The sequence below is a fragment of the Phalacrocorax carbo genome, chromosome 25, assembly GCF_963921805.1.
Source record: "Phalacrocorax carbo chromosome 25, bPhaCar2.1, whole genome shotgun sequence".
In the NCBI taxonomy this organism is placed as follows: Eukaryota; Metazoa; Chordata; class Aves; order Suliformes; family Phalacrocoracidae; genus Phalacrocorax; species Phalacrocorax carbo.
In genome coordinates this window covers 3,142,141-3,154,359 of record NC_087537.1, presented here as the reverse complement: position 1 = coordinate 3,154,359, position 12,219 = coordinate 3,142,141, and positions in this window count along the sequence as shown.

Genomic DNA, 12,219 nt, shown 5'->3' with positions numbered 1-12,219 from the left:
GACAGCATCTCTTCTGGAGTTTAAACTGCTAGTCCACCGGACAGGGCCTTATCCTTATGAAAGGCATTAGCTGTGTGAGCTTGTTTGTTCACTGTATTATCTCAGACTAATTTATCTTTCTGGACAAAGGTGTCGTGATTATTGGGTTTGTATTGTCATGCCTGCCTGAATTATTGACTCGCCTATTTACAAAACTCAGAGACTTCTTAGGTGGCCGAATTTGTATTGCTGAGCACATCAAAAGTTACTGTCACCCATCTCGTATTCCCAAGCAAATCTTAAATTATGGACTTCCAAAGGAGTCCGTTAAACTGAATTTAGGCTTTTATCACTGTGAAATTAGTTCATATCTCAACAATGCGGTCCTTCTGGATGTTTTTGTGTCTGCCCCGTTGTCTCTTGAGCATGTAATAGCTATTTTCAGTTTATCGAAGAGAGGAGGAGGTGGAGCTCAGGGTATCCAGCTTAGAAGATAGTGCTTCCCTTTGACAGTTTTAGTTAGTTTTAGCCATGTAGGTGACAGACCAAGTTCACCTCTGAGCTGAAAAGATTAGCATTTTGGTATTATATTTAATTTGCTACCTATTTCTTTGCATTATAATGACCAATGGTGTGACGGTCAGTGGGGTCAAGTACCATTTTTTTAGGAGTTTGAGAGAGACGCTGTTGCGCAGAGCTGCTTCTATTTGTGCAGGGCTTATGTTGTTGGCACTTTTTGGTTTGGTTATTACTTGCAAAGTACATGGGTAGAGTGCCTTTGAGAATACGATAAAACAATATGCTACTTGCAGAGAGGCACTTGCTGCTAATAATGTCAAACTTTTTTTTACTCTTGGAACTTGAGCTCAGGGCCGTAAAATGTTTAAATGCTTAGTTTATAGTTTCATATTTCTATTGACTAACAGTATTTAAACAAACAACGTGTAGCTCAACAAGACTTTTTCTACCTGCTAGAAAGGAACATCTCACTTCTAAATAGAAGATGGATCAAGGTTCTGGTTTTAGTGTTGGTTTTGGTCTTTAAACCTGAGATGTGGCTACCCAAGGGATGAGAGGTGAATTACATAAACGTTTGCCCATTTTCATGACAAAATGAACTGGCAGTTTATCCAGCCTATTACGTACTACACTATGATGAAGACATTATAGAATCACAGAATATCTCAAGTTGGAAGGGACCCATAAGGAATATCAAGCCCAACTCCCTGCTGCTCACAGGACTACCTAAAACTAAACCATATGACTAAGAGCGTTGTCCGGATGCTCCTGGAGCTCTGACAGGCTTGGTGCCCTGACCACTTACTTCCCTGGGAAGCCTGGCCCAGCGCCCGACCACCCTCTCAGTGATGTAAGTGATTCTTAATGGAAAACTACTACTCTATTCTTACATCTTATCTCCTTCTGAACTTTGAGCTCTACTGTTTTAGCGACTATAAAACTTCTCCAGATCTCAGTCCTTACAGTCTGAATATGTTATTTTTTAATGGGCTTTTTTTTCTGTGGTTTTTTTTTGGGGGGGGTTGTCATAATATGTACTGCTGAGCAGAAGACTCCTGTAGAGCTTGAGCTCAGATGTGATCTTCTGCATCCCGGTTAGTGGAGGTATGTGTACTTGTTAGATCCAGTAGCCCCATGTCTTTGAAGGAAGATATTTTTAGGTTAAAGACAGTGAGACTGGCACTACATATTCTACTGGGTAATTATAGATAACCTTATCACGCGCTACTTTAACAATTTGGAATTGCCATTTGACTTTTCAGAAATGAACGTCATTAGCAACAACCTTGTCAGTTTGGAACTGAGAGGTACCGTACCTCTCTAGACTATATAGTAAATCTTCAAGTATTTCAAAAGTAGAAGAAAGGTACATTGAAAATTAATGACTGTAAGATGGTTTCACTCTGTTACAGTTTAAATTTGAAAGCAGAAGTGTCACTGTGCAAGTTTTGATGTGGGCATTAAGATTTAAACAGTCTTTCATAGCACAACACTTGCCAGCTTCCAAGGGGAAGAAGGAACACTCGTTTTCCCAGGGCTCCTGTGCGTGTGAATGAAACTTGGTAATTTTTTGTGGCGATTTAAGGGAATGAAATCAGGAATTAAACTCCAGTTAGCAACTTTCACTGTTTTAGCAGACAGAAGGCAGGTTTTGAAGTAATCCGGCACTAGTAAGTGGCATTGTCTTGCTGGCCTTGAAAGGTATGAATGAATTCTTATATTTTTATTTTAGCCACATTGATCATGCTAAAAATAAATTGCATAATATATTGTACATATATTGGAGACATGGCAGAAGAATTAAAACCCACCCTTAAAAAGAAGTTCAAAAGAAAGGCAAGCATTTGCATTTCCTATAGACAGTAGGAAAAAAGTCTACCTTAGGGTTCACAGATGTCCTTAATAAAGATTTTTATCCTGGCATCAACAATATAATTTTGCAAGTTTTAAGCTTCCCATATAATTTGGAATAAGAAATGAGAATCCTTTAATTACTGCTTTCCAGCCTACCAAGATAATTTCTGCCTGAGTTGACCTGTTGAAATTTAGTGTAAAGCCTAAGAAAGTTTGTCGTGGATCGCAGGGGGCGCCCTCTGATCTCGGAAATAGTGGGGTTTTTTGGACAATGCCATGTCCTTCTGTCTTGTTAGCTGTGCCTTTTTAAATGAGGATAAAGATTTGAGAGGGAGTTAGTGGTTTGGGGTTTTGGTATTATTTTTTTATTCATCTTTAAAATTGGCCTGTCCCTGTTTTGGGTTTTGTTTTTGGGTTTTGTTTTTTTTATATAAATCCTCGTGCTTTCTTTATCTGTTGCTGCTTTTACAGATTGGAATTAGCAAATATCTTCTGATGAAACGTCTTTGAATATTGGGAATAGCTGCCTTTGTAGTGAGTCACGGCCTACATATATGTACAGGCTGGATGTATTTTGCAATGTAGGCCATCACCTCTGTGTACCGAGAACCTACGTACACACGCGCTGTAGTCAAAGGAGGCTCCCTGAGAACAGCAGTTGGTCTAGATGTTTGCAGTCTGTCTTCTATTTCATCATATTGCTAAATATTTCTTCCACCCATGTCTTACTGATTTAGCACAAAAATGGGTACCTGTGGTATGTGCTTGCATTTATAATTCCTAGGCTGTTTTCCACGGTCTAAGGCTCTTTACCATGTACTGCAGCATAAGAGCCTTATAATGCATGGTTTAAACACCTTTGAAAGTAAGAAATCTTATACCATTTTCCACCAAAAAGGAAACGCAGCTTTTGTGCAAATTTCCTTTCCTGAAAAACCTGCCAAACTCCTGAGCAGAGTGCGGAAGCAGACTAAAAGTCCCCTGTTGAAATGATCTATTAATTATTATCTTTCACTTGGAGAACTCTGAACAGGGTCACTACTGTTTATTTTAATGAACCTATAGAGCCGTAGCATAGTTCCCGTAGACATTTTTAATCTTGTTTCTGCACAACGGAGAAATCTGTGGTGATGCTGACACTGATCAGTCGAGGGTGTCTCTCTAAGAAACTACACATCTAACTTTTTCTGAACTAGGTCTCTGTTTCCAAAAAGGGTCACCGAAGCCTGTTAAGCTGAACTGACCAGCTACAGAGGCTTGGCTTAAAGGTTAGTAGGGAAATACTCCTACCCTGAAAAGGACGGTAAGATTGATTGATTTTTCTGATACGCCGCTGAAGTAATGCGCTTTCCTAGGTTAAGCAGCATTGAGGGCAAGAATGAAAATCCAATGAGCAGTTTAAAGATACGCACACACATAGTCTGTTCAGAGTTAATGCTGTTAAAATGATTACCCCTGAAGAGAAGCCAGTTATTGATCCTGCTGGACAGGTACACAGAGTTCTTTAGAAGTACAGGAATAAATCATGGTGTGTCATGGAGTAATGCAGAAAGTTGCTGCTTGTGGGGGATTCTTTTGTTGTTGCACCACTTATAGGCACATAGAAGAAACATAAAGATGTGATGTTAATTCATGTTTGTAAGAAAGCAGGAGGTTCTTCAGGTGAGCTGCAAGAGAATGACATTTTCTTCTTGGTTTAGAGTGGAAGGTATAGGAGTGAAACCGTCGAAGAGCAGAGATTTTGTCTCTCCTTGCTGCTTACCACGCTCCAGCTGGAAAAAATGGCTAGCAGGCAGGGTTCAGAAAGCCACTTGGGCACTTCGGGACAAATGCAGGCTGTCTCAGGGTTGTTCCCCCTAACACAGCTGCAATTTGAAAAACAAACTTAATTTGTTAAAATGAAAGTTAAGGAGCGCAGCTTCACTCCAGCTGACTTACTGCTGATGTTGAGGTTACAGCCCTCATGCCAGGAGAGGTTTGCTGATGTTGCACCTTTCATTCTTCAACCTGGAATTCCAAAATCAGTTGTGGAAAGATTTTGGAAATTTGCTCTGTGTGTTGTTTGGGGGGTCTTTTGGTTTTGTTAGTCTCTTTTTTTAATGCCACAATAACTAATAAGTAAAATTTGTTGAGTGGTGTGGGAAGGTTGCGAAAATGCATCGTTGCTCCATTCTGAAGTCATAACCTAGCATGTTTCTCAGACGTGCATAGTGATGATCCTTCCCTGTGTGACAAGCTGCACGTTAAAAGAAGGGAGGAAGGATGGGCATGTAGAGAGCGAAGATTTTTAAACTTTCCACTTTCTGCCAAACCCCTGTTGGAGTGAACGTGTTCAGATTTCTAATGATTGCTGATACTAGCAGAAGTAACAGGAATTAAAGCGAAGTCAGGAGAAAGCTGCAGCACAGACCTCAAGTAGCCAAGTGGCTGACGGCCCCCCGCCACCAGTAACGATGAACTGAGAAAAATAGCGAGGATCTGTAATTGTTGCTTGTCTCAGACTTCTTGCTTATTTGACCTGAACGAAAGCGAGTGTGTTATGGCTAAGCGCTCTTTCTGTTTACAGTCTTAATTTTGCAATTTCATCTTCAGATTGCCTCAACTCTGTTTTGCCTGCAGTCTCAGAATATTAATCAAGGGGCAACTGATAGCAGAACATAACTTTGTCCTCCTCGGTCATTCACATGTGCTCGTACCGTGCGCTGCACGTTCGAGGGGGATGTGTAAATTAAAAACTATGGGATGCTGCGTTCGCGTCTCTGAATTGTGAGCTGCAAAGTAATTCTGCAACCGTGCATTGGCACATCTGAGAGCTTGCAAAATGAAAGTCTGAGACGGCGTGTTACAAAATAGTTTCCAGTTTTGCTTTTCAAAGCGGACTTCAGCCTGCCTTCTTCCCAGGGTAACTCGATGAGGGCAATGAATTGAAGTGTTGTTTGCGTACTTTCCCTATAAAATATTGGTATGCTTTCATCTCCATGCTTCAAGCTCTCAGCCTCCCTCCTGCATCCTGTGAGAATTACTTAATACCTTTGCCAGGAGGACAACTTTCTCAATAAGCTTTGATAAAACTAGGAGGTTTATTAGAAAAGAACTGTTGTAAAAGAGAACTTACTATTTAAGGGTTTCCAGCGGTGGTTACTTGTGTGTCTACTTGAGCAGCCCATGTGATGAAATTTAGTGTATTACTGTCAGATGAGTAAATATCTCTGTTCTGCAGATGTGGAACTGAGAGACCTGTCTGACGTGATGTCAGCGAGTGCCGGCTGGGGTCAGAGCTCGGAGTTATTTCTGATCCAGACTACTGCCCTGACCACAGGATCACCATTTCCCTTTTCAGTTCTTTTTAGATTTTCTACATAATTTCCTCTCTATGGCTTTTCAGACAGTGGAATAGCTTACATTATAATAAAGGAGATAATCTGTCGCCTCTTACTCTGGGGTTATATTCAAGTTACTACATACAGGCAAAAAGCCATGAATGTAAAAAGTAGCAATTGGGAAATCTTACTCATCTCACGGTGTGTTTCTGATGGTTTGAGCGAAGCAGGGAGCAGAACGTAGCCAGTGTTTCAGCTGGAGATGTCTCAGAATAATGATATATAAAATTAGTTCAGACTGAAAAATGATTCCTTCCAAGAAAGCCCAGGCACGAAGGTATCGGCTTTCTGCTAAGCCTTAGATATCATTTAATAGTCCAAAGGTCTTATGACACTTAAAATGAAAGCCTGTGTCCTGTTCAAACTCTGGTTTGGTAACTCTGCTCTGGTTCTTAGGTAACCCCTGTGATTTCAGCAGGTGAAGGGATCCTGCACCTCCCTTTCACAGAACAGTTTCTGGAGGGTGCTAAAAGAAATTGCATCGGATGTCAACAGAGAGGTTGAATTTGGTGTTAGCTGCACGATGACCTGGTTCCCAGGGCCCAGAAGGAGAACCAGTGCATTGAGAAGCGGGAGCGTCAAGGAAGCGTTATCTAATTGCCCCATCTAGTTGCAGGTTTGTAATGGAAAAGGATTCATCAGCCGTCACCAAGGAAACCAGGGAGTGTGTCAGAATATGCTACTTTACCTAGAGTTTTGAGTTTGTGGCCCTTTCTTTTAGAAATCCTATATTTAGTAATTTAGGGTTGTTAATTCATAGAAGTCCTAAGTGGCCTGAAATGTCTTGTGTTCCGTGATAATTTAAGCTTTTTGTTACTACCAGAAAACAACTAGATTTTATTATACAGTGTCTCGTGGATTTTAATTTATTCATTTTAGACATATATCTCCATTGACTACAGCAATCCATCCTCTCTGCCTGCCGTTTAAAAAATGACAGAAATAATGTTCGACTGTCACAGAAGGTAACTTCAGTGGTTTAAATTAATTTACACTAATGTAACTTGTGATACATTATGTTGTTGTCATGGCTCTTGGCTTTTCCCATCCCACAGGGAAATCATTCTCCAGAGGGTTGCGATTTAATCTATGTCCTTTCTGTTGAGGAGGAGACAGATCTGCCGGAGGAACACACTGTGGAGGATTAGCCAGGAGGTGGCAGTGGAGCCGATCGCTGCCTGCTTCTCGAAGAAGCACATGAAGTGGATGAAGGAAGGCAGCTTGCTCCTCTGACGGTATCGATGTTGGAATCTGTGCACGAAGTAACTTACTGAATTAGAAAACGTTTCCAATTTGCAGCTTGTTTCTAATTAAGCGCTAACATCCCTGATCTCTCAAATTTTCACATTGCTTAGGTTGTATTTCCCTAGAGCCGCTGAACACTGTACGTCTGCGTTGCAGTTGCAGTGACTCTTCGTTTTAGCTCTTGCCAGCAGAATTGTCTGAGCTCGTTTATGAATTGCACTGAGACAGAGCCCGGAGTTGCATTCTCGAGTATTTTCTAAATATGCTCAGCAACTTGAGGCTGCAGTGAGAGATTTGTCACCTCTGTCAGCCTCTCTAGAAACCGTGGTGATGACTGGTGTCAGTTGTTATCCTGGATGACTGGCAAAGAGTAGGAGGACTTTTAGGCTTGGTTTATGTCAAAGCAGATAGCGATTGAACTTGCTTCCGTGTGAAGGAATAGGATTTCCAGCTGGACGCGTGCAGTGTGTTTTGCAAAGTGGGCTGCAGTTACTGGGAGCATCATCTTGCTCTGCTCACCAGCATGGGGGGGTGTGAGAGCCGCCGGAGCGGCCGACACCGCTGACCTGCAGCGCGTGGAGATCGTCGGCATTATCTGTGCATCTCTTGTGCCGCTTCAGCAGAAGCTTATCCCACCTGGGAAAAAGCCATTCTTGTTGCCTATGTTTCCTAATTTCTACGTGTTACATGGAACAGAACATACAAAACACTTTGGCTCCTGATGGGTGGTGACCTAACCACTCCTCTAGCGAGTCCTCGTTTCTTCCTTGGTGACTTGTAGCATTAAATGCAAAACTAAAGCCCATGTCAACAGGAGAGGCTTAGGGAAACCTCAGCCCGGACTGGTGTAGCCCACACCGAGCAAAGTTGGCCGCTTTCTTTGTCAAGTGTCCCGACTGCTGCGCGGAGCAGGACTCGGACATGGACGGGAAGGTCACCCCACGGGGTGAAATGAATGGAGTTGGCTCTCTTGTTGCTTGTTTGTGCTGGAGGTTTTTCGTGAGATTGACCATATAAATATTATTCAGGCACCAAAAATGTATTCCTATAAAAGAAACACTGTCTGTCAGAGAATACTGTGGTGAGATGGCATGAGGGGACGAGCTGTAATTGAAGTGTCCTCATCCGTGTGCCTTAAAGACCGAGCTGTAGGGATTAGGTCCCCTTGTGAGCAAAGGAAAGCTTCGGTTTTACCCTGAGCTTCCCCAGAATATGTACTGCAGACCATGGGCGCCAGCGCGAGGAGGTCTGACGTAGGCAGCCAGATTGATTTCATGGGGGCCACTGAACTAGTCTTAACCCAGCTTCTGTTGCGCGCTGCAAGATGGAAATAAAGCAGAGGGGGACAGGACGGACAGACAGACGGCTAGGTAGGCATTGTGGGTTTAGGATTGCTTACGGGCTGATGCGATTCGCTTGTTGAAAAAACAGGAAGACAAACTTGGAGAGAAGCGTGCATCGGTGTATTTCTCGTAGCGCGGGGATGTTACACCCATTGTGGGGAATCCGTGTGTTCATAAGAGGGTTGCCTGTCTATTCAGAGGTTGCCAGGAGCCAGGTCAGCCCAATGCAGAGCGCGCTGTCCTCACTTGCTCTCCGGGGTTCTTAACAGTGGAAAATCACTGGGATACAGGATCACCCTTGCCAAACTCCTCCGTCTGTGATGTTTCTGGAATGATCTTTGCCCCCCCTGCCTTTCAGTGGGAAGGAGACAGAAGGCAGCGGAGAATTTGCCCTTTTGAGTTTCCCACTTGCCTTATACCCACTGACAAATCGCTTGAACGCCGTCCCCTGCGCTAACAGGAGCTGGTGTAACTCCAAGGGGGGGGGGTGTTACCGCGAAAGGGGAAACAGCAAAACCCACACTGTGCGCAGGAAACGGGGTGTGCTCCGCATCAAAAAGCCAGATTCTCTCAGACTAAATAGACAATAAAATCTTTCCTTGATAACCAGGGTTTCTCAGGAGAAGGCGGTGACCGCAGGCGGCTATCCGTATGTAAACGTCAGTGTCCTTTAGCAACTGGGAGCATGGGCTGTTGAGAAATGTCCCAGAATAGCAACGGTTTGGCTGCAGAAATGGGCCGAGCTCTGCTCCTGCCTGGAGCTGGAACTGAATTTTGCCTAAAACAGGGAAGTTTTAGAGCGTCGGGGCTATGGCTTGAGCACTCGGACAACGTGGCCTTCCCCAGAGTAGCCGGCACAGGACGGCCGGCCCGTGTCCAGCCCACGTAGGGAGCAGAAAACTGTGGGGTTTTGCAGACCTTTAGAATTTTGTTTGCATCCTTCCATTCTTAGACATATTTAATTAAAAGGCAAGACAAAACCCAACCTCTGGTGGTCTCTTAACTGCTTGTTTTTAAGGCGGTGCTGCTGCATCCCCTCCCTGCCCACACCCTCTGCCTCCAGCCTTTGAACAAGCTGGCCTTATTTTGGTTTTTTTTTATCACAGGCACCTCCAGTACAAATTAGCCTTTCTGCAAAACCAAAGAAACCACTTAAACACCACCCTTCAGCCGAGGAGAGTATTTTGGGGTGTGGATACATTTGCTGGGGCTGCCCTGCTTGTGTCTGCACCCGGGCACCCTGCAATTGGGTGTCCCCAGGCAGCGCCAGCACCTAAAATTAGCCTCGGCTCCCCCTTCTCCCCCCCGCCTGCGGGCAGGAGCTCGGCCCGGGGCCGGTGGCTTTGGGCCTCCGGGGGGGCGCCGGTAACAGGCGGCTTTCCCGGAGCTTGGTTTTGGGGAGAATTTGTGCAATTTTTGGTCTTGGGGAGGAGGGGGGGCGGTTTGCTCGCCCCTTTTTGGGGGCAAAATTTCCTTCCCCCTCCCCCGAAAATGGCTAAATTACAGAATTGCTAAATTGGCTGTTTCTAGGAGGTTTTTTGGTTGCTTATCTCCGATTTTGCAACTTTGGGACAGCAGCTGCGGCGGTGTTAGCGGGCAGCCGCGCGCTCCCAGCGCCCCCCTCCCCGCCGCGTGAGGGGGGGGCTCCCGCGAGGCCCCGCCCCTTCGGTGCACGCCGGCGCTGCTGCCATTGGCTGCGCGGGCGGTGACGCGGGGGGACTGCGGTTGTTGCGCGGAGCCGCCCCGCCGCTTCGTTTGCGTCGCTTTAAAGGGGCCGCGCTCGGGGCAGCCCCGGCAGCGGCGCCGGCCCCGCCGCACCGGACCGCGCTCCCGAGCCGCCGGTGCTCGGGCCGAGACGCCGGGCTGCCTGCCCACCCGCCGGCACCGGGGCGAGCCGGGCGCTCCCGGGAGGCTCCGACCCGGTAAGGAGGCTCCGGGGACTGATCAGGCTTGAGTCTGCACCGGGGCGGTCGGTGCCGGTACCGGGAGGTGCCGATCCGGTAGGACCCTGCGGGGACCGGGGCGGCTGGTGCCGGTACCGGACGGTCTCCGCCCGGTTGGACTCTCGGAGAACCGGTGCGGCCGGTACCGGGAGGTGCCGAGCGGGCAGGAGCCACCAAGCACCGGCGGTGCATGAGTCAGCCCCGTTGCGGCTGTCACCGGTACCGGGAGGACCGGAGGAGCGGCCGTGCGTGAGTCGGCACCGGTCCCGCTCCCCGGGTGGTGGGCTGGAGCGTACCGGTACCAGTACCGGAGCAGCCGCTGTGGGTCCCGGCACCACCGGCCGCAGGGAGCTGACACCGGGCTGGCACCGGTGCCCCGGAGGGCGAGAGGCCGCGGGGGTGCCTGCGCTCAGCAGCGGGTCCGGCACCGCAGCGGGGGATCCGGGATCTGGGATCCGGGTTTGGACTCCCGCAAACCAGCCGCCAATCTGGCACCCAGCGCCTGCCAGCCAGCCGCGGCGTTTTGGGGCCAAAACCACCTGTTTCAGGATTTTTTTATTATTATTATTTTGTTGCAGAGCAGAGAGCTCCGGCCCTGACAGCCGCAGCGGGAGCCCTTGGCTGCGGTAACGCCGCGGCTTCTTGGCAGGCGGCAGGGAAAATAAACACCATTAAAAAAAAAAAAAAAAATGGAACATCCCCATAACCCGAGGTGACCGGCCACGGCGTCGCAGCCGTGCGGGTGGAGGGGGCCAGCCCCGGGGAGGGTGTTCCCGCTCCCATTCCCCCCCTGCCCAAGGGATTTGGGGTGCAGCGGGAGCCGTGGGGCAGAAGAAGGGGGTGAGGTGGCACCTCGGCGCGTGGAGGGGGTCGGGGCTGGCTGAGACGCCCCTCCCCGAGCTCTGCTCACCGGTGATTTGTTATTAATTTGCTCATTTGCTTCTGCTTCGGGAGCTGTGTAGCTGGCCAGGGATGGGAGTGGGTCGGGTTTTGTTCCAGGAGCGGTGAAATTGTCTCATGATCCCGATGACATGGCTGCTGGTGCCGATGTCTGTGCCGGAGAGGAAGGTTTTCCCTTCCTTTTTGGGGTGGCAGGACTCTGTCCTCTTGTTTTGCCCTTACCGCCAACCGAAGGGGTGGGCAAACCCCTTTGCCAAAGGTGAGTGGTTGGGTTTTGAGTTAAATTTAAAAAAAAAACACCCTAACACAGTGTATGTACCAGAAACATCACATGTTTTTTTAAGATTAAAAACGTTAAAAGCAGGCAAGGGCAGAGTATGCCAGGGGGTTAAAACCAGCCCAGGGACTGTGCATGCAATTGGGAAATGCCCCCGCGCCCCCTTGCATTCAAGGCTCAGCAGTTCCAAGCTCCGAAATCAGGTGCTGATCCCCACCCACACTCGCTTGGATGTGCTGGGGGCTCATGTAGGGCCTGATCCCGCAGCGGAGGGCGGGTGCGTAGCGCAGTGCTGCTCCTCTCCGTGCAGCTTGTCCCGCGCTGAACCCAATGCAGGATGAAGCCCAAAGTCAGCGCAGAGGTCCCCTGGGATGAGCAGCAAGAGCTGCAGAGATAAGGAGCGCAGCAAATATTGCTGGGCTGCAGCTTTTCCTCCGTGGGCCTCTTTGGGGCAGAAAGATCCTGAGGATGGCTGGAGGTATTGCCAGAGGGGAAAAAAACATTGAGATTTTGGGGATAAACAACCCTGGAAAATGATTCTCGGGATGAGCCCAGCAGCTCATCGCTTTCACGAGGCTTATTTTTGACCCTCATCCCAAATTCAATTTGTTTAAGCCTTTATGTTTGATGTGATTAATAACCAAATAACTGTTTTATTTTCTGTTTCATCATTCAGGCTTTGCATAATGTTAGGAAGCGCGGCCGCGTTCCTTTTATTCTGGAGGGAGTCCCTTTTTTGCAGAAGGTGGACGGACGCGCTCCCGGGAAGCAGCCGCCGG